Genomic DNA, 21,223 nt, shown 5'->3' with positions numbered 1-21,223 from the left:
GATATTTGTTTAGTGCTTACTGTGTGCCAGGCACTGTGTTAAGAGCCGAGGTGGATACATGTGTGACCTTTGGCAAGTCACTTAACTTCTCTGAGCCTCAGTTACCTCATCTGTAAAATGGAGATTAAGACTGTGAACCCCACGTGGGACAACCTGATCACCTTGTATCCCCCAAGCACTTAGAACAGTGCTTTGCACATAGTAAGCACTTAATAAATGCTATTATTATTGTTATTATTATTACAAGCAAATGGGGTTGGATACGGTTCCTGTCCCTCATAGGGCTAACAGTTTTAATCCCCATTATACAGATGAGGTAACTGAGGCCCAGAGAAGTGACTCACCTAAGGTCACGCAGCAGACAAGTGGCAGAGCCTGGATGAGAACCCATGACCTTCTGGCTCCCAGGCGAGTGCTCTATCCACTAGGCCATGCTGCTTTCCCTAAATAGCCTTCCATCATCCCTAGACTACACTCCTTTTCCTCCTGCCTTTTGACACGGTTGACCTGAGCAGGTGACCTGACTGACCTTCGGTGAACCTGCCCGTAGCCAAAGTGCAGCCGCGGCTCCCTCCCACCCCACCAGTTCGGCTGGTCAGGCCAACTCTCCTTCTCCAGACCTCTCTCTCTCTCTCTCTCTCTGGGAACACAGCCAAGACCTGGACCAGCCTACTGGGGAATGACTGCATTTGCACATAAACACACATACACACAAAAATAATCACACTTGCTGACCGAATTTCAAGGATTTCTGCGAAGGTTTTCCTCTGCAGACTCAGACCTGGAAATCTCTGTTATGAGATGACCAGCCTTCTCTGCTGCCAACATGGGCAGTCAGTCGGTCAATCGCATTTATTCATTCTTTCATTCAATTGTATTTATTGAGCGCTTACTGTGCGCAGAGCACTGTACTAAGTGCTTGGGAGAGCACAGTAACAATTAATGCTATAGCATTAGCTATAGCTAACAATAGCTCTCTTCATCCCTTCAAGGCCCTACTGAGAGCTCACCTCCTCCAGAAGGCCTTCCCAGACTGAGCCCCTTTCTTCCTCTCCCCCTCGTCACCCTCTCCATCCCCCCATCTTACCTCCTTCCCTTCCCCACAGCACCTGTATTTATGTATATATGTTTGTACATATTTAGTAGTATTTATTTATTTATTTATCTTACTTGTACATATCTATTCTATCTATTTTATTTTGTTAGTATGTTTGGTTTTGTTCTCTGTCTCCCCTTCTAGACTGTGAGCCCACTGTTGGATAGGGACTGTCTCTATATGTTGCCAACTTGTACTTCCCAAGCGCTTAGTACAGTGCTCTGCACACAGTAAGCGCTCAATAAATTAGATTGATTGATTGATTGATTGAATAAATGGGCAGGCCTTCCCAGACTGAGCCCCCTTTTTCCTCTCTTCCACCCCATTGCCCGCCTCTCGCCTTACCTCCTTCCCCTCCCCACAGCACTTGAATATATTTGTACAGATTTATTACTCTATTACCTGTACATATTTACTATTCTATTTATTTTGTTAATTCATTCATTCATTCAATCGTATTTATTGAGCACTTACTGTGTGCAGAGCACTGTACTAAGTGCTTGGGAAGTACAAGTTGGCAACATAATGGTGTTCATATAGCTTTAATTCTATTTGTTCTGACGATTTTGACACCTGTGTATGTGTTTTGTTTTGTTGTCTGTCTCCCCCTTCTAGACTGTGAGCCTGTTGTTGGGTAGGGACCATCTCTATATGTTGCCGATTTGTACTTCCCAAGAGCTTAGTACAGTGCTCTGCACACAATAAGTGTTCAATAAATACCACTGAATGAATGAATGAATTCCCTGCCCACAGTGAGCTTACATTCTAGAGGGGGAGACTGACATTATTAAAAAACCCCCACAGATATCACTTTCTTCACAGAGCCAGTCACATTTATTGAACACTTGCTGCATGCAGAGCACTGTACTAAGTGCTTCGGAGAGTATGATATAACAGATACATTCCCTGCCCACAATGAGCTTATAGTCTAGAGGGGTAGAGAGACATTAATATTCATTCAATAGTATTTATTGAGCCCTTACTGTGTGCAGAGCACTGTACTAAGTGCTTGGTAAGTACAAGTTGAACAAGTTGTACAAGTACAATGTATATTACAGATATGTACAAAAGTGTTTTGGGGCTGGCAGGGGTGATTAAAGTTATTATTATTAAAGAGTACTGATCCAAGTGCAATTCAGAAGGAAGTGGGAGAAAAGGAAATGAGAGCTTAGTCCGGGAAGGCCTCTTGGAGGGGATGTGCCTTCAATAAATGTACATTAATGTATGTATTTATTACTCTATTTATTTATTTTATTTGTACATATTTATTCTATTTATTTTATTTTGTTAATATGTTTTGTCTTGTTGTCTGTCTCCCCCTTCTAGACTGTGAGCCCACTATTGGTCAGGGACCGTCTCTGTATGTTGCCAACTTGTACTTCCCAAGTGCTTAGTACAATGCTCTGCACACAGTAAGTGCTCAATAAATACGATTGAATGTATGAATGAATGAATACTCTCCCAAGTGCTTTGTACACAGTAAGCATTCAATAAATACAGTTGAATGAATAAGGCTTTGGGGAGAGTAATTGTCTACCAGATTTGAAGAGGGAGAGTCTTACAGGACAGAAGAGGAAAGCTGTGTTTTATTCCTAAACCAGGTCTCTTCCCCCTCCCCTCCCAGCCCTTATGTTTATATCTGTAATTTTATTTATTTGTATTGATGTCTGTCTCCCCACCTCTAAACCGTGCGATAATTGTGGGCAGGGAATGTCACTGTGTATTGTTCTTTCCCAAGTGCTTAGTACAGTGCTCTGCACACAGTAAGTGCTCAATAAATACAATAATAATAATAATAATAATCATGGCATTTATTAAGCACTTACTATGTGCAAACCACTGTTCTAAGCTCTGGGGAGTTTACAAGGTGATCAGGTTGTCCCAAGTGGGCTCACAGTCTTAATCCCCATTTTGCAGATGAGGTAACTGAGGCCCAGAGAAGTTAAGTGACTGGCCCAAAGTCAAACAGCTGACAAGTGGCGGAGCCAGGATTTGAACCCATGACCTCTGACTCCAAAGCCTGTGCTCTTTCCACTGAGCCATGCTGCTTTGTGGCTGAATACAACTGAATGAATGGAAAGTACTGGGTTAGGGGACATAATCCCGATCCCACATGCGGCTCACGCTCTAGGTAAGAGATCATATAATTCAATCCCCCTTTTACAGGTGAGAAAACTGAGGCACAGACAAGCAAAGCATCCCACAGAGCTGCAAAGTGGTGGATCCAGGATTAGAACCCTGGTCTTCTGGCTCCCAGGCCCGAGTTCTTTCCACTAGGCCATGTTTCTTTTCTCATGAACTCTTATCGTGCCATAAACTCCGGGCCCTGTCTATAATAAGCCAGGGTGCACCTTATCCTCACATCCACCCCTGGGGAGTTCCGTAGCTCGGGACCAGCTTCGCATTTCCGAGGCTGCAATGGAGACTATCCAAAGTACCACACTTGAAGTGGGTGGGGAGGAAGGGAGTCGGGGATCCCTTTAGTCGGCTGTTTATTATTGCTCACAGATGTGGGGACCAAAGCTGAATTATTTGAGGTCATTTTCCAGATTATCATTTAAAGTAGAACACTTTTTTTTTCATCCCATGTCTCCCTGGTTGTGGGTTGGGTGTTTTAGAAGCTGACGTCACTTTTTTCAGGACACGAGGGGGTTGTTTAAGGTAATGAGGTTCCTAAGGACCCTAAAGAGATCATAGGAGATCAACTATGATCAGAGAAGCAGCGTGGCTCAGTGGAGAGAGCACGGGCTTTGGAGTCAGAGGTCATGGGTTCAAATCCCGGCTCTGCCAATTGTCAGCTGTGTGACTTTGGGCAAGTCACTTCACTTCTCTAGGCCTCAGTTCCCTCATCTGTAAAATGGGGATGAAGACTGTGAGCCCCCCGTAGGACAACCTGATCACCTTGTAACCTCCCCAGCGCTTAGAGCAGTGCCTTGCACATAGTAAGTGCTTAATAAATGCCATTATTATTATTATTAACTACATGTGGGAGAATCCAGTTCAAAAAGTCAGACTCAGATTCAGAAATCGCTTCTTTGTCTGGTCCTAGGTCTGCTAACATACTTTAAAATTTATCTCTCTTTCTCTCCTACTTTCTCTTCCCCTTTCTCCTCCCCTTTTTCTTCACCTTTATCTCCCTCCAGATTGTAAGTGAGGGGAAGGGATGTGTTTTGCAAATACATGATTTGCAGCCAAATAAACCTCAAAAAAGTTGTTGCAATAGGGCTGGGCCTGAGAGCTCACAGAGAGCTTTGTGTCCTCTAGTCTGTAAATTCCTGGACAGCAGGGTACGTGTTTACCATCTCTGTTGTACTTTACTGTCCCAAGTGTTTAGTGCACTGTTCTGCACATAGTAAGTGCTTAATAAATAGATTGATTGATGGATTGGTTGTCCCAGCTCAGTCCTCTTGCCCAGCATAGTTCTAGGTCCCCTGTGCATTGGCTTAATAGAAGACACTGTGGGCTAGCCACCCCACAGTGCTCTTTGGCCTGCTCTTTAGAGTAGGGACCTGAGTTCAACAGACTATCAACTCTGTGCCTCAGTCTCCCCAACGCACAACAGGTACCAGCCTGGATGCTCTGTGAGGACAGTGTTAGGTCTGTGTCCTGATAATCGTCAATTCATCGAGGGTATTTATTGAGTGCCTAATGAGGGCAAAGCATTGCACTGAAAACTTGGGGGAGTCCAACAGAAGACAGACACACATTCTCTGCTAACTTTAAGGAGGCTCACAATCTAATAAATTCATAGAGGGCTGAACTATGCTGACTGCAAAGAGCTATCAGGCCTCAAGCTGGGACATGAAAGAATTTTTGCTCCCCAAACCCTTGTCCCAGTAGAGGATACATTTCCTGAGGCTCTTTACTGGACCTGGGAATCAGAAGTTCATGGGTTCAAATCCTGGTTCTGCCACTTGTCTGTTGTGTGACTTTAGGCAAGTCACTTCACATCTCTGTGCCTCAGTTACCTCTTCTATAAAATGGGGATTGAGACTGGGAGCCCCACACAGGACAGGGGCTCTGTTCAACCCGATTTGCTTGTATCCACCCCAGCCTATCATTATTGTTAGTAGTAGTATTTCCCCTGTTCCCACTATTTGTAAATAATTTTGGATATCAGATAGGCAAAATTAGGTACATATGTCTATCAGTTCAACCTTAACAACAGTGCTAAAATCCACCCTTTTCTCTCCACTGCTACCACATTAATCGCAGCACTTATCCTATTGTGCTTAATTACTGCAACAGCTTCCTTGCTGACCTCCCTGCCTCCAGTGGATACCCATCAAACAGAAACTCGTCAACATCCGCTTTAAATCACTCTGCCTCTAGCCTGGTATACCCTCCCTCTTCCTATCAGACAATTACTCTCCCCACCTTCAAAGCCTTATTAAAGGCACGTCTCCTCCAAGATGCCACTATACCTCTTCTCCTTCTCCCTTCCCTGTCTCCCTTGCATTTGGATTTACACTTCTTATTCATCCCTCCCTTAGTTCCGCAGCACTAGTGTACATATCTGTAATTTATTTATTAATATTAATGTCTGTTACCCTCTCTCCACTGTAAGCTCATTTTGGGCAGGGAATGCGTCTACCCGCACATAGTAAGGGTTTAACAAATGCCATCATTATTATTATTACCAACTTCATTACCTTATATTCTCCCAAACGCTTAGTCCAGTGCTCTGCACATAGTAAGCGCTTGATAAATATGATTGGTTGATTGACATCTCTACCTTTAGATTGTAAACTCCTTGTGTGCAGGGAATGTGTGTTTTGATTCAGTTGTACGTTTCAAGTGCTTAGTACAATGCCTAGCACTCAGAAGGTGCTTAATAAATACCAGTGATTGGTTGACTTCCTTTTTTTACTTATTAAAAACATCCATCTCTTGAATCCTCAGAGAGCTCATAATAATAATAATAATAATAATGACACTTATTAAGCACTTACTATGTGCAAAGCACTGTTCTAAGCACTGCGGAGGTTACAAGGTGATCAGGTTGTCCCACAGGGGGCTCACAGTCTTAATCCCCATTTTACAGATGAGGGAACTGAGGCACAGAGAAGTGAAGTGACTTGCCCAAAGTCACACAGCTGACAACTGGTGGAGTTGGGATTCAAACCCATGACCTCTGACTCCAAAGCCCGGGCTCTTTCCACTGAGCCACGCTGCAGCTCATCTGACCTAGGTCTTGATATCTCTTTTGCTATTAATTTATTCTTCAAATTACTTCAATTATTAAAGAATATCAGCTTTAGTTATCACCATGATCTGTAGCTGAACTCCAAATTTCCTGAATGTGATAGGGAGGATAGTCCCTCATGAATTGAGGCCAGAAGACATGCTACATGCAGCTTTCTCCATGGATTCTCTCCCTTTGTGAGTTCCTTTGTTTATTAAATCTGCTTGGAAAGATAATAATAGTAATAATAATTGTGGTATTTGTTAAGCACTTAACGTACATTGCTCACCGTACTGAGCACTGGAGAGGATACAAGTAAATCAGATTGGATGCAGTCCCTGTCTCACATGGAGCTCAGTCTTAATCCCCATTTTATAGACGAGGTAACGGAAGCACAGAGAACTGAAGTGACTTACCCAAGGTCACAAAGCAGACACTAAGAATGAACCTGCCCCTCCTGCCCCCTGCCATGTTTCAGCTGCTGCTTCTTCGGCAAATGTGAGAGAAGCTGGTCAGTGCGGGAGACAGCTTGTGGCTTAATGGAAAGAGCCCCAAAAGGGCTTTGAGGGTCAGAAGATGTGGGTTTTAATCCCAGCTCTGCCACTTGTCTGCTGCATGACCTTGGGCAAGCCACTTAACTTCTCTGTGCCTCAGTTACTTCATCTGTAAAATGGGGATTAAGACTGCGAGCCCCACATGGGACAACATGATTACCTTGTATTTACCCCAGTGCTTGGAACAGTGCTTAGGACATAGTAAGTGCTTAATGAATACTATTAATAATAATAATGAAAAGAGCATAGAACTGGAAGCCAGGAGACCTGGGTTCTAAGTCCCCCTTTGCCATGATCAGCTGTGTCATCTTGGACAATCAATCAATCAATTGTATTAATTGAGCACTGACCATATGCAGGGCACTGTACTAAGCGCTTGGGAAAGCCCAATATAGTAGCGTTGGTAGACATGGTCCCAGTCCTCAGTGAGCTACAAACAAGTCACTTAAGCTGTCTGGGCTGCATTTCCTCTTCTGTAAAATGAGAAGATAGGTGCCAGCTCATTGTGAGCAGGAGTGTGTCTGTTTGTTGTTATAGTGTACTCTCCCAAGTGTGTAGTACAGTGCTCTGCATATAGTCAGTGCTCAATTAATACAATTGATTGAGTGCACACAGTAAGTGCTCAATACATACGTTTGAATGAATGCATGAATGAATACAGGGACCGTCTCCGATCTGATAACCTTGGATCTGCTCCAATGCTTAGCACATAAAAAGTACTTAATGAATGTTTTACTAATAAGTGCCATTATTAGGTAGGAGGTGGCCTTGTGATTGCACCAAAAGAGAAGCAGCATGGCTTAGTGAAGCATGGGTCCATGGGTCAGAAGAACCTGGGTTCTAATCTCGGGTCCTCCACTTATCTGCAGTGTGACCTTGGGCTAGTCACTTCACTTCTCTGGGCCTCAGTTACCTCATCTGAAAAATAGGGATTAAGACTGTGAGCCCTATGTGGGACATAGACTGTGCCCAACCTGATTAGCTTGTGTCCACTCCAGAGCTTAGAACATTGCCTAGCATATAGTAAGTGCTTAACAAATACCATTTTTTTTTTGTTAGCTTGTATAATAATGTTGGTATTTGTTAAGCACTTACTATCTGCCAAGCACAGTTCTAAGCACTGGGATAGATACAAGGTTATTAGGTTGTCCCACTTGGGGCTCACAGTCTTCATCCCCATTTTACAGATGAGGTAACTGAGGCACAGAGAACTTAAATGACTTGCCCAAAGTCACAGAGCTGACAAGTGACAGAGCCAGGATTACAACCCACAACCTCTGACTCCCAAGCCAATGCTCTTTCCACTAAGCCATGCTGCTTCTCATGGCTTGTATCTGCCCTAGAACTTAGTACAGTGCCCGGCATGTATTAAGTATTTAACAAATACTATTTAAAAAAGGGGGAGGAGAGGCACGATGTGTTCTTTTCCCTTTAGCCAAAGGAACTTGGGCTCTGCTAGGAATTACACTTTTCTAACTCTCTGCAGCCTTGTTTTCTCATGCTGTTTGAACTGTAGGTAAAGCTTCTGGGTCAGGTTAGGGAAGATGACTCTGTATTATTTCTGTTTTCCAGTCAATATCTCAGAAGCCAGTACTGCTCTGGAAATCCCAAAGGGAAGCAGAGGGGAAGGGAAGGTAGGGAGAAAAAGGTTTCCCTGTGTGCCCCAACATGTTGGACACACAAACATGTTGGACACACATGGCAGCATGGCAGAGTAGAAACAGCATGACCTAGTGGATAGAGCACGGGCCTGAGAGTAAGAAGATCATGAGTTCTAATCCTGGCTCAGCTGCTTGTCTGCTATGTGACCTTGGGGAAGTCACTTCACTTCTCTGGGCCTCAGTTCCCTCATGAGGAAAATAATAATAACAATGGTATTAAACGCTTACTATGTGCAAAGCACTAAAATGGGGATTAAGATCATGAACCCCATGTGCGACAGGGACTGTGTCCAACCTGATTGGCTTATATCCACCTCAGCGCTTAGTACAGTGCCTGGCACAAAGTAAGTGCTTAACAAATACCATAATTATTATTATCATTATTATTATGTTTCTGTAGCTCACTGCCTCACCCTACACTCCAGCCAGGTGGACAAGATAGGGAGGTGGCCAGCATGTTGCCCATTATCTAAGCTAGAGGCCTTCCCAGGCTAAGCCCTACTTTTCCTCATCTCCCACTCAATTCTCCTCCCTTTGCTCTCCCTCCACCTCCCAGCCCCACAGCACTTTTGTATATATCTGTAATTTTATGTATTTATATTGATATCTGTCTCCCCCCTCTAGACTGAGCTCATTGTGGAAAGGGAATGTCACCATGTATTGTTGCATTACACTTTCCCAAGCGCTTAGTACAGTGCTCCACACACAGTAAGCACTTAATCAATACAACTGAATGAATGAACAATTGAATGAATGATTGGACTTCGCGTCTGCCACATCCTAAATGCTTTCTGCCTTGGGCAGCAAGCCAAGGCCCTTGTTTTGTCTCATTTAATCGTCTGAAATCATTCCTTCCATTTATTTAACTTGGACTCTTTTGAGCATCTGTAGGACTGAGTTCAAGTTCTTCCCTCATCACCTCTCCTCTGGGCCCCACCACTGAAATCTCCTTTTCCCTGGAGGCCTGTCATGACACCCAGTCTTCAATGGGCCCTTCTGCTATAGCCCATATTCTTCATCTTGCTCCCCTTGCCTCCCCCTCTCCCTGTGCTCCTGAAGAGGACACCATTCTTTACCCATATCTGCCTCCTCTTTCCTGCTCTCTTCAATCTGCCCATTCATTCATTCAATCATATTTACTGAGGGCTTACTGTGTGCAGAACACTGTACTAAGCTCTTGGGAGGGTACAATACAACAATAAACAGGTATATTCTATGCCCACAACAAGCTTGAGGGGGAGACAGACATTAATATAAATAAATAAATGACAGATGTGTACCTAAGTTCTGTGGGGCTGGGTGGAGGGATGAACAAAGAAGCAAGTCAGGGCAACACAGAAGGGAGTGGAAAGGAGGGCTTAGTTAAGGAAGGCATCTTCTACCATTTCTTTAACCATAAAATGGGGATTAAATCCTCTCCCCCAACTTAAACTGTGAGCCCCATGTGGGACGGGGAGCATGTCCAATCTGATAACCTTGTATCTACCCTAGTGTTTAGAACAGTGCTCGGCACACAGTAAGTGCTTAACAAATACCACAAAACAAACGAAACAATAAAGCAGTGTCAGTTCTCTGCTCCCTCTCCCACAATGATTAGTCATGGAAAATTGTCAAAAAATGTTGAAAAGAAGAAACACTTTTCCTCCACGTTCCAGAAATAAGGTCCGGGAGGATTCTTAAATAACTGCCCTGGTGTCACATCAACTCCTTTCTGCTGGAGACTGCCTCTCCACTCTCCAATTGATCAATCAATCAATGGTCACCTCAACCCTAAGACCCAGACGGCTTCCCATCCTGACTAACTGTCCTAAGTGGGAGCGGGTGGATTTACACCCAACATACTTGGCCCAAACTTCTCTGGCTCAACTAGTCTCCTCTTGCTGTTTTTAGTCCGGGACCTTTCCAAAAGACACAGAGAGAAGAGGAGACTAGTGGTTAGAGCACGGGCTTGTAAGTCAGAAGGACTTGGGTTCTGATCACGACTCTGCCATTTGTCTGCTGAGTGACCTTGGGCAAGTCGCTTCACTTCTCTGGGCCTCAGTTACCTTATTTTATCAAATGGGGATTAAGATTATGAGCTCCAGGTGGGACATGGACTGTGTCCAATCTGATTGGCTTGTATCTACCCCAATGCTTAGTACAGTGCCTGGCACATAGTAAGCACTTAACAAATATCATTTGAAAAAAAGGAACCTGATTTGCCTGTCTTTCATTGATTCGCTCTAACTCATAACAATAATAATAATAATAATGGCATTTATTAAGCACTTACTATGTGCAAAGCACTGTACTAAGCGCTGGGGAGGTTACAAGGTGATCAGGTTGTCCCATGGAGGGCTCACAGTCTTAATCCCCATTTTACAGATGAGGGAACTGAGGCCCAGAGAAGTTAAGTGACTTGCCCAAAGTCACACAGCTGACAACTGGCAGAGCCTGGATTTGAACCCATGACCTCTGACTCCAAAGCCTGGGCTCTTTTCCACTAAGCCACGCTGCTTCTCATAACTCATAACTCATGGTCGGGGAGAGCAGGGACCTGAGACAACCTGCATCCCAAACTAAGGGGACTTAAACCTTACCATTCCTCTCCTAGGGCTAAATCCAGATAGGGTCCAGAAATATCTACAGAGGGTTGATTTCTTCTTGCTTTGAACATCCAAAAGTGCCCAAAGTGAAAACACCTGCTTCCTCAGAAGATTTCTCCACCGTCACTTCAGATTTATCAAAACTCTGTTCTTTATTTTGGGAATGTTCTCTGATGACTGGGACTCTCCCCCAGAAACTCCACCGATAAAATGGATTTTCATCCACCTGGCCTCAAGGTCCCCCCAATCAACGGCATTTACTGAGTTCCTACCATGGGCAGGGCGCTGTATTAAGTGGGAGAGTATGATAGAGTGTTCAGTAGAATACAGCAGAACAGATGCGATTCATGCCTTCAAGGAGTTTGCGATCTAATGGGAGGGAGACTGTCGCAAAATCATTTACAGTTAGGAGGGAAACGTGGTTAAATATTAGCTGAAAACTTAAATCAACCTGCAGGGTGTAGTCATTGGTTCCTGAATTTTATCCTGGCTGGTGGAGCAGCTAGGTCACGTGATGGAAGAGAGGACCGGGCAGTTCTGCCTCCTTCGAGGTGGATGAGGTGGGAGTTGAAAACAGAAAGACAGAGGTGTCCAGAAGGCAGCTAGGTGAATAAACTTTAATTGCAACCTGATCTCTGAACCTCGATCTTTTCTATCTCGCTGCCAAATCTTTATGCCAGACCACCATTCTCCCCACCTTCAAATCGATCACTCAGTAGTATTTATTGACCCCTTACTAGGTACAGAGCACTGTACTAAGTGCTTGGGAGAGTACAACAGAGCTGATATAAATGTTCCATGACACAGTGAGCTTACAGTCTGGAAGATGAGCTTACAGTTTAGAGGAAAGTCTTATTCGAAGCCTTATTAAAATGACATCTTCCCTAAGACGCCTTTCCTGGCCCTCATTTCAATCATATTTATTAAGTGCTTACTGTGTGCAGAGCACTGTACTAAGCTCTTGGAAAAATACAATACAACGATAAAGAGTGACAATCCCTGCCAACAAGGAGCTCACGGTCTAGGGAGAAGCAGCGTGGCTTAGTGGAAAGAGCATTGGCTTGGGAGTCAGAGGATGTGGGTTCTAATCCTGCCTCTGCCACGTGTCTGCTGTTGCCAACTTGTACTTCCCAAGCATTTAGTACAGTCCTCTGCACAGAGTAGTGCTCAATAAATATGACTTAATGAATGAATGAATGAATGACCTTGGGCAAGTCACTTAACTTCTCTATGCCTCAGTTACCTCATCTGCAAAATGGGAATTAAAAGTGTGAGCTCTACGTGGGACAACCTGATTACCCTGTATCTAAGCCAGTGCTTAGAACAGTGCTTGGCACATAGTAAGCACTTAACAAATACCATCATTATTATTATTAGGGTGGGGAGACAGATATCAATACATATAAACTGGCATCAGTAGAAATAAAAAATTACAGATCTATACATAAGTGTTGTGGGACTGGGATGGGGGGAAGAGCAAATGGAGCAAGTCAGGGTGAACCAGAAGGGAGTGGTAGATAAGAAAAAGTGGGGCATAGTCTGGGAAGGCCTCTTGGAGGAGTTATGCCTTCAGTAAGGTTTTGAAGCTGGGGAGAGTAATTGACTGGAGGATTTGAGGAGGGAGGGTGTCCCAGGACAGAGGTAGGACATGGGCCAAGGGTCGGTGGTGAGACAGGTGAGATGGAGGCACATTGAGAAGGTTAGCACCAGAGGAGGGAAATGTGCAGGCTGGATAGTGGAAGAAAAGTGAGGTGAGGTAGGAGGGGACAAGATGATGGAATGCTTAAAAACCAATGGTGAGGAGTTCTTCTTTGCTATGGAAGTGGATAGGCAACCACTGGATATTTTTGAGGAGGGGCAGTGACATGTCCTGAATGTTTCTGTAGAAAAATGATCCGGGCAGAGGAGTGAAGTATGGCCTACAGTGGGGAGAGGCAGGAGGTTGGGAGATCAGCAAGGAAGCTGATGCAGTAATCTAGGTGGGATAGGATGAGTGGTTGTATTAATGTGGTAGCAGTTTGAATGGAGAGGATAGGGAGAATTTTAGCGATGTTGTGAAGGTGGGACCAACAGGATTTGGTGACTGATTGAATGTGTGGTTTGAATGAGAGAGAGAGAGAGAGAGAGAGAGAGGAAGAGAAGGCAAGGATAATGCCAAGGTAACTTGGTTGAGAGACAGGAAGGATGGTGGTGCCATTTACAGTGACAGGAAAGTCTGGGAGAGGACAGGGTTTGAGTGGGAAGATAAGGAGCTCTGTTTCAGACATGTTAAGTTTGAGGAGATGGGAGGACATCCAAGCAGAGATTTCTTGTAGGCAGGAGGAGATGTGATCCTGGAGAGAGGGAGAGAGATCAAGGGAGGTATCATCTGCATAGAGATGGTAGTTGAAACTGTGGGAGCAAATGAGTTCTTCATTCATGCATTCAGTTGTATTTACTGAGCACTTACTGTGTGCAGAACACTGTATTAAGCGCTTGGAATAAAGAGACAAAGAGATAAAGAAGCAATAGAGACTATCCCTGCCCACAATGGGCTTACGGTCTGGGGAGGGGGGGAGACAGACATTAAAACAAGTAAACAGGCATCAATATAAATAAATAGAATTATAAAAGGGAATCCCTTCTAACTCTCCCTTCTGCATCACCCTTTTACTTGGATTGAAGCATTTGATAATCATCTCATCCTCAGCCCCACAGCCCTTATGTACATATATTTTAACATCTGCCTCCCCATCTACACAGTAAGGTCCTAGTGGGCAGGAAACACATCTACCAAGTCTGTTGTATCGTACTATCCCCAGTGATTAGTAGAGTGCCCTGCACACAGTAAGCACTCAATAAATATGATTGATTAATTGATTGATAGTCCACTTGCAAGGGACAAGGTATGAGCAACACTACTCCAGCTGATCCGCTGGGCTCCATCCCTAAATCCTGATGCCACAGTTAACTGGCACCATCACGTCCCATTCGTCCTCCCAATCCCTGGCTCTGCTCCTGACCCGGACAGGAAGCTCCTGGGGAACTTTCCGCTACTTTCCCTCCCAGCTGTGGCTCTCTTAGGGGCAACGACGAATAACGGACAGGGATGATAATGAACATCTGGACTGTGACAAGCAATGAATTACCTATGGATAACCAGACCCTTCAGAAAGTAACCCTGCATAGAGCTCTTTCTAGAGAATGATCCCAAGAAAAATGCAATGTGGCCTAGTGGAAAGAGCATTGCCCTGGGTGTCCGAGGACCTGGGTTCTAATTCCAGTGCCACCGCTTGTCTGCTGTGTCACCTTGGGCAAATCACTTCACTTCTTTGTGCCTCAGTTCTCTCATCTGTAAAGTGGGGATTAAGACTGTGAGCCCCGTGTGGACTGAGTCCAACCTGAGTATCTTGTATCTACCCCAGAGCTTCATTCATTCATTCAAGCACTCATTCATTCATTCGTATTTATCAGCGCTTAGAACAGTGCTTTGCACATAGTAAGTGCTTCATAAATGTCATTATTATTATTGAGCGCTTACTGCATTCAGAGCACTGTACTAAGCACTTGGGAGAGTACAATATAACAATAAACAGATACATTCCCTGTCCAGAACGAGTTGACAGTCTACAGTTTACAGTGCTTAGTACTGCGACTGGCACTTAGTAAGCACTTAACAATTATCATTTCAAAAAAATAAATAATGAGGATGATTCGGCTGCTGAGGCTGACACTATTGGCAGTGGGAGTGTGTGCTTTATTTTAAAAACAAATTTACTTCTGGGACTTCGCCTTCTGTTTTCATTGAGCTATTCTTAGCCCCAGGAGTGTCTAAAATAAGCAGTGGGATGACCACCCCACCCTCACACAGAGACTTTGATGCCTACCATGACGACCGGTGATTTATAACTTGGAGCAGCGCGGAATGGTGGCAAAGATTCCACTCAGGCACTTCAAGCTTTTCCCTGTTGAGGTCATATCTTCCCCTCGGTGGGTCCCTGAGCCCCCAGGGCACTTGGGCAGGGTGTCAGCCAGCAAAAAATAGCTGGCATCTGGCATGGCACGTGCTAGCCAAGGTGACCTCCGAGGATGGGGTGAAAATTTCGCTTTCGGCCTGAGCCAACCTGAAGAAGACTCGCAATTCACCATGTAAGGGGACAACTCAGAGCTCAGACTCACCGCGCACTAGGCCCACCAGGCTCGGCCCTTCCCCGAGAACATCTCTGCAAGAGGGAGCAAAGATTTCTCTGCCACCACCATTCCTCACCCAGACCCTGTTCCCTTCACCTTCTGCATCCTCTCTTTTAACCCCCTCTGGAAGCAGAGACTTCTGCAGTCTTCAAACACAAGCCCAAGGGGTGCAGTCCAGAGCTGCCAGGGTCAAAGTTTGCTAACAGTCCCCAGGCTCTATGGGCTGAAGCCCCTTGAGACGGCAGAGTGTCATTCTCCCTGACACAGAATCCTTCCAAGCGATGCTGCCCTGGCACCCCGCCAAGAGACAGCTCACGGCGAAGGAACCTCACACTTAAAAGGCTGCATCCCCCTTTAGTGCCTGCCGCATTTCTGCCCGAGATTAGTTACGGCGAGACTTCTTCTTCTGAGAGGTGATCGTTTTCACTGCTCCCGCCCCTGGCCCTCCCTGTTGATCGGTGTGGCTTCCTAGCAGCCCTAGACATGAACGAAGAAACTGGTTAGCAATGCCTGCCTGGCTTCCCAGTGCCAGGTGGATTGCCAGTGAGCCAGGATGGCAAGCCTGTCAACTTTGGCGTTTTCCAGAGCTGGGGGAATGCGGCTTTGAGCCTCAGGATTCCCACGCCACGTCCAGGAACTGACAGTCATGTGATTCCCAGATGCCTCTGGGGTCTAAAGAGTCGGTAACTCTGCCAGAAGAGACTGAACTTTACCTTGGCCCACTGCCCCAGACTCAAAAATACAAAAAGGGCATGGGCCTAGGACTCAGAGGACCTGGTTTCTAATCCTGGCTTCACCACGTACCTACTGTGTGACCGTGGGCAAGTCACTTCACTTCTCTGGGCCTCAGTTTCCTCACCTGCAAAATGAGGCTTCAGTACCTGTTGTCTCTCCTACTTGAGAAGCAGTGTGGCTTAATGGAAAGAGAATGGGCTTGGGAGTCAGAGGTCATGGGTTCTAATCCCAGCTCCACCACGTGTCAACTGTGTGACTTTAGGCAAGTCACTTGACTTCTCTGTACCTCAGTTCCCTCATCTGTAAAATGGGGATTAAGACTGTGAGCTCCCTCGAGGGACAACCTGATAACCTTGTATCTACCCTAGTGCTTAGAACAGTGCTTGGCACATAGTAAGTACTTAACAAATATCATTATTATTATTATTATTATTATTATTACCTGGATTATGAACCCCATGTGGGACCTGGTTATCTTGTAACTACCCCAGGGCTCAGTACAGTGCTTAGCACATAGTAAGCACTTAACACATATTATTATTATTATTACTTTTAGGGAATATGGATGTCACCCCAACTTATATCTGTAAGTGAACCCAATGCTATATTCATTCAATCATATTTATTGAACACTTACTGTGTGCAGAGCACTGTACTAAATACTTACACACTTTTTCAGAAAGTTGATCCCAGAGGGACTATATATATCATTAGATTCTCTTTTTTCCCTCTTAACAGAACCATTTTCTCTAGAGGAAACCCCCTTCCCACCAAAGACCCTCCCTAGCCATTCACTCAGGCCTCTGTGAACAACTTTCTGACAAAGCGTGTTTCATGAGAGAGTCTCAGATCTTGTCTAGCAAATGCCAAGCCTCTCTACGATTCCATTCATTAGCAATAGTAATCAAGTTTATTGAGCAGCCACAGGGTGCCATGCATTGTATTAAGTGCTTGGGAAGTAAAAACAAAGAAGTTCATTCATTAATTCATTCAATTGTATTTATTGAGCACTTACTGTGCACAAACCACTGTACTAAGCACTTGGGAGAGTACATTATAACAGGCACATTCTTTCCTACAACAAGCTCACAATCTAGATGTGATATGTTCTCCGCTGACAGGGAGCTAACAGTCCACCGGGGAGACAGACATGAAAATATTTACTAGTAGTCATCAAAATAAAGACTTGTGAGGAGAATTAAATAAGCCTGAACACAAAAGGGCTCAGGATGAGCATAAGTACAGAAGAGCTAGAATTGGGGTGACAGGAATTAATTGTGGCCTACTGCAGTGAGCACAGAACTGGAAGTCGGAAGGCTTAGGTCCTAATCCTGGATCTACCACTTGCCTGCTTGATGACCTTGGGCAAGCCACTTAACTTTTCTGGGCTTCGGATTCCCCATCTGTAAAATGGAGATTGAATACTATTTACCTTCCCCATGTGAGAAAGGGACTGTGTGTCTGATCATCCTTCGTTTACCAACGTTTCTATCAACTGTATTGTATTGTACTCTCCCAAGTGCTTAATACAGTACTCTGCACACAATAATCACTTGATAAATAACATTGATTGATTGATTGATTGATCTTGTATCAGCAGGTGGGCATAGTGATCATTATATTGTCTTGTCTTATGCTGTCGAGTCGTTTCCGACCCATAGCGACACCACAGACACATCTCTCCCAGAATGTCCCGCTCTCCATCTGCAGTCGTTGTGTTGACGTATCCTTAGAGTTTTCTTGGTAAAAATACAGAAGTGGTTTACCATTACCGCCTTCTGCGCAGTAAATTTGAGTCTCAGCCCTTGACTCTCTCCCATGCTGCTGCTGCCCAGCATGGGTGAGTTTTGACTTGTAGCAGATTGCCTTCCACTCACTAGCCACTGCAAAAGCAAGGAATGGAATGGGTAGGCCTCTGCTTGACTCTCCCTCCCATAGCCGAGACTGGTAGAGTACCGGAAACTCTCCAGGTGCGATCCTGGGAGGGGCAGTATATAGTAAGCACATAACAAATACCACAATTATAATTAATGGGGGTGGGTTGCGGGGGAGATACTTCCCCTCATAAACCCAGAATTCAAACAGATAAGGGACTTATATTTTTTTTTTTGTATCCCAAGAAGTAGATATCTTGTTATGTTTTACTGTTTTGTGCTGTTCAAACTCTGTATCTGTGTCTATTTAATTCTAAATATACATTCTATGTACCTTAGTCAGTTCTCCCACAGTGCTAAAAACAGAAATGATACTCAGTATTGTACTGGAGCGCATAATTGAGCATCAGGAATTCCAAGTCCTTTATTTATTTGGCCACGAAGCATTTGGGGATTCTTATCTTCTTTATTAAATATTCTAGTTCAAGTGGCCAAAAGTAGACAATCTCCTGTATTTATCAGGCGGGAGTAATTAAATCTTAAAGTTTCATGATGAGATGGAAATTAATCTGTTTGTCTTCTGCTGTGCCTGCTTAGCTTCATTCATCTGAACCCCAGCAGGATTTCAAAGCCATAGACTGGGAAGCAGCATGGCATAGTGGATAGAGCATGGGCCTGGATGTCAGAAGGTCATGGGTTCTAATCCCGGCTCCACCACTCATTTGCTGCATGACCTTGGGCAAGTCACTTCAATTCACTGGGCCTCAGTTACCTCATCTGTAAAATGGGGATTAAAACTGTGAGCCCCATGTGGGACAACCTGATCACTTTGTACCCCCCACCCAGAACTTAGAACAGTGCTTCGCACAAAGTAAGCACTTAACAAATGCCATCATCACTCTCTGTGCCTCAGTTACCTCCTCTGTAAAATGGGGTTTAAGATTGTGTGCCTGACGTGGGACAGGGACTGTGCCCATCCCAATTTGCTTGTATCCACCCCAGTGCTTAGAACAGTGCCTGACATATAGTAAGCACTTAACAAATTATAATTATGATTATTATTATTACTAATAAGGGACAGTCCTGGAGCTGATTCCTGCACTGGTAAGGTGCAGGAGCTAGTCAGTCATTCAATTGTACTTATTGAGCACTTACCATAAGCAGTACACTGTACTAAACACCTGGGAGAATATGATACAACAATATCACAGACACTTTTCCTGCCCACAGTGAGCTTACAGTCTAAAGGGGAAGGCAGATGTTAATATAAATAAATAAGAGTACTGATACGGACATAAGTGTTGTGGGGCTGGGAGGAGGGATGAATAAGGGGAGCAGGTCAGGGTGACATAGAAGGGAGAGGGAGAAGAGGAAAGGAGGGCTTAGGGAAGGTATCTTGGAGGAGATGAACCTTCAATAAGGCTTTGAAGGTGGGGAGAGTAATTGTCAGATATGAAGAGGTAGGGCATTCCAGGCCAGAAGAGGGTTGTGGGTGAGGGGTTGGCGGCTAGATAGAGGAGGTTGAAGTACCCTGAGAAGATTGGCTTTAGAGGAGCAAAGTGTGTAGGCTGGGTGGTAGAAGAATAGTGAGATGAAGCGTGAGGGGGGTAAGGTGATTTGAGTGCTTTAAATTCAATGGTGAGAAATTTCTGTTTGATGCAGAGGGGAATGGGCAACCACTTGGAGGTTCTTGAGGAGTGGGGAAACATGGCCTGAACGTTTTTGTTTGTTTTCTGGGGAGAATCAGGAAGCTGTGAAGTCAGCAAGAAGGCTGATACAGTAATCAAGGTGGGATAGGATAAATGCTTGGATTGACGTGGTAGCAGTTTGGAGAAGTCTTGGACAAAAGGTTAAGCAAAGTGGAGGGGGAAGGGAAGTCTGAAGGCTTAAGCATTTGATAAATACTTCAATTCATTCAACAAGATTTTGAAGGGGAATTGCACAAACTTGTTCCCTATGAATGGGGAATGTATCTGCTAATTCTGTGCAATCGAACTCTCCCAAGCACGTAGTACTGTGCTCTGCTCCTAGTAAGCACTCAGTAAATACCATCATTGATGATTGATTAGTAGCCAAGTTGTAACATGTATCACTGATTGAGATATGACAGTCCCTCTCTATGGCCTTGCACACAGGCTCTGGTTCCCAGCCTACTAAATTTACCGAAAGCCCCAATTCAGAGGGCTTACTGGTCCCATAATCTCCCGCCTCATTTTTTTGAATTCTCTCCCCTGATTCTCTTCCAGCGTCTATTCCCCAGTCTCTTCTTCCTCGAAAAGAACAGTGACAGATGGGCCCAAGGTGGCCACTCATAGGGCTTGGCCCAACATTACCCCCTGCTCCTGAGAGTTCCACGTCTCAACTGGGATCTCACATCCTCTGACTCCCAATCCTGAGCTCTTTCCATTGGGACATGCTGCTTCTCTGACAATTACTGACAATTACAGTATCTGGCAATTACTTTCCCCACCGTCAAAGCTCTGGACTGTGAGCTTGTTGTGAACAGGGATTGTCACTGTTTATTGCTGTATTGTACTTTCCCAAGTGCTTAGTACAGTGCTCTGCACACAGTAAACACTCAATAAATACAATTGAAGGAATGAATGAATGAACTGACGGCACATCTCCTCCAAGAGGCCTTCCCTAACTAAGCCCTCATTTCCTCTTTTCCCATTCCCTTCTGAGTTGCCCGGACTTGCTCCCTTTATAATAATAATGATGATGGTATTTGTTAAGCGCTTACAATGTGCGAAGCACTGTTCTAAGCATTTGAGGGGGGATACGAGGCAATCAGGTTGTCCCACGTGGGGCTCACAGTCTTCATCCCCATTTTCCAGATGAGGTAACTGAGGCACAGAGAAGTTAAGTGACTTGCCCAAAGTCACACAGCTGACAAGTGGCGGAGGCAGGATTAGAACCCATGACCTCTGACTCCCAAGCCAGGGCTCTTTCCACTGAGCCTTGATGCTTCTCACTGCTTTATTCACCACTGCCCTCTAGCCACACAGCATTTATATGTATAAATGAATTATATATATATGTATATATATATATATATCTCCATAATTCATTTATTTATATTAATTTATTTACATTAATGCCTATCTCCCCCTCTAGACTTAAAGCTTATTATGGGCAGGGAATATGTCTGCTATATTGTAGTGTTGTACTCTCCCAAGTGCTTAGTAAATTGTTCCCCACCTGGTAAGTGCTCAATAAATATAACTGACTGATTGATTGATTGAAGGGAACATGTCTATCAACTCTAATTTGGTGTATTCTTCCAAGCATTTAATACAGTGTTCTGCACACAGTATGTGCTCAAAAAGTTCAATGGATTGACTGATTGGGTTGGGGAGCACT

The 21,223-nt window shown here is 44.5% G+C and overlaps 1 protein-coding gene and 1 non-coding gene across 3 annotated transcripts in view; both read right to left on the bottom strand.

The window, feature by feature from the left end:
- Window positions 1-21,223, bottom strand: part of KCNC1 (potassium voltage-gated channel subfamily C member 1) — a 138,375-nt gene that overhangs the window by 75,624 nt on the left and 41,528 nt on the right. The gene's annotated exons all lie outside the window — the stretch shown is intronic.
- Window positions 17,837-17,974, bottom strand: LOC119944447. Its single transcript, XR_005455920.1, has one exon. It is a non-coding gene; the product is annotated as a small nucleolar RNA SNORA7 (small nucleolar RNA).

Source organism: Tachyglossus aculeatus, chromosome 22, assembly GCF_015852505.1.
Source record: "Tachyglossus aculeatus isolate mTacAcu1 chromosome 22, mTacAcu1.pri, whole genome shotgun sequence".
Classification (NCBI taxonomy): Eukaryota; Metazoa; Chordata; class Mammalia; order Monotremata; family Tachyglossidae; genus Tachyglossus; species Tachyglossus aculeatus.
The sequence above is the reverse complement of the archived record's forward strand: the minus strand, read 5'-3'. Positions and strand labels throughout refer to the sequence as shown.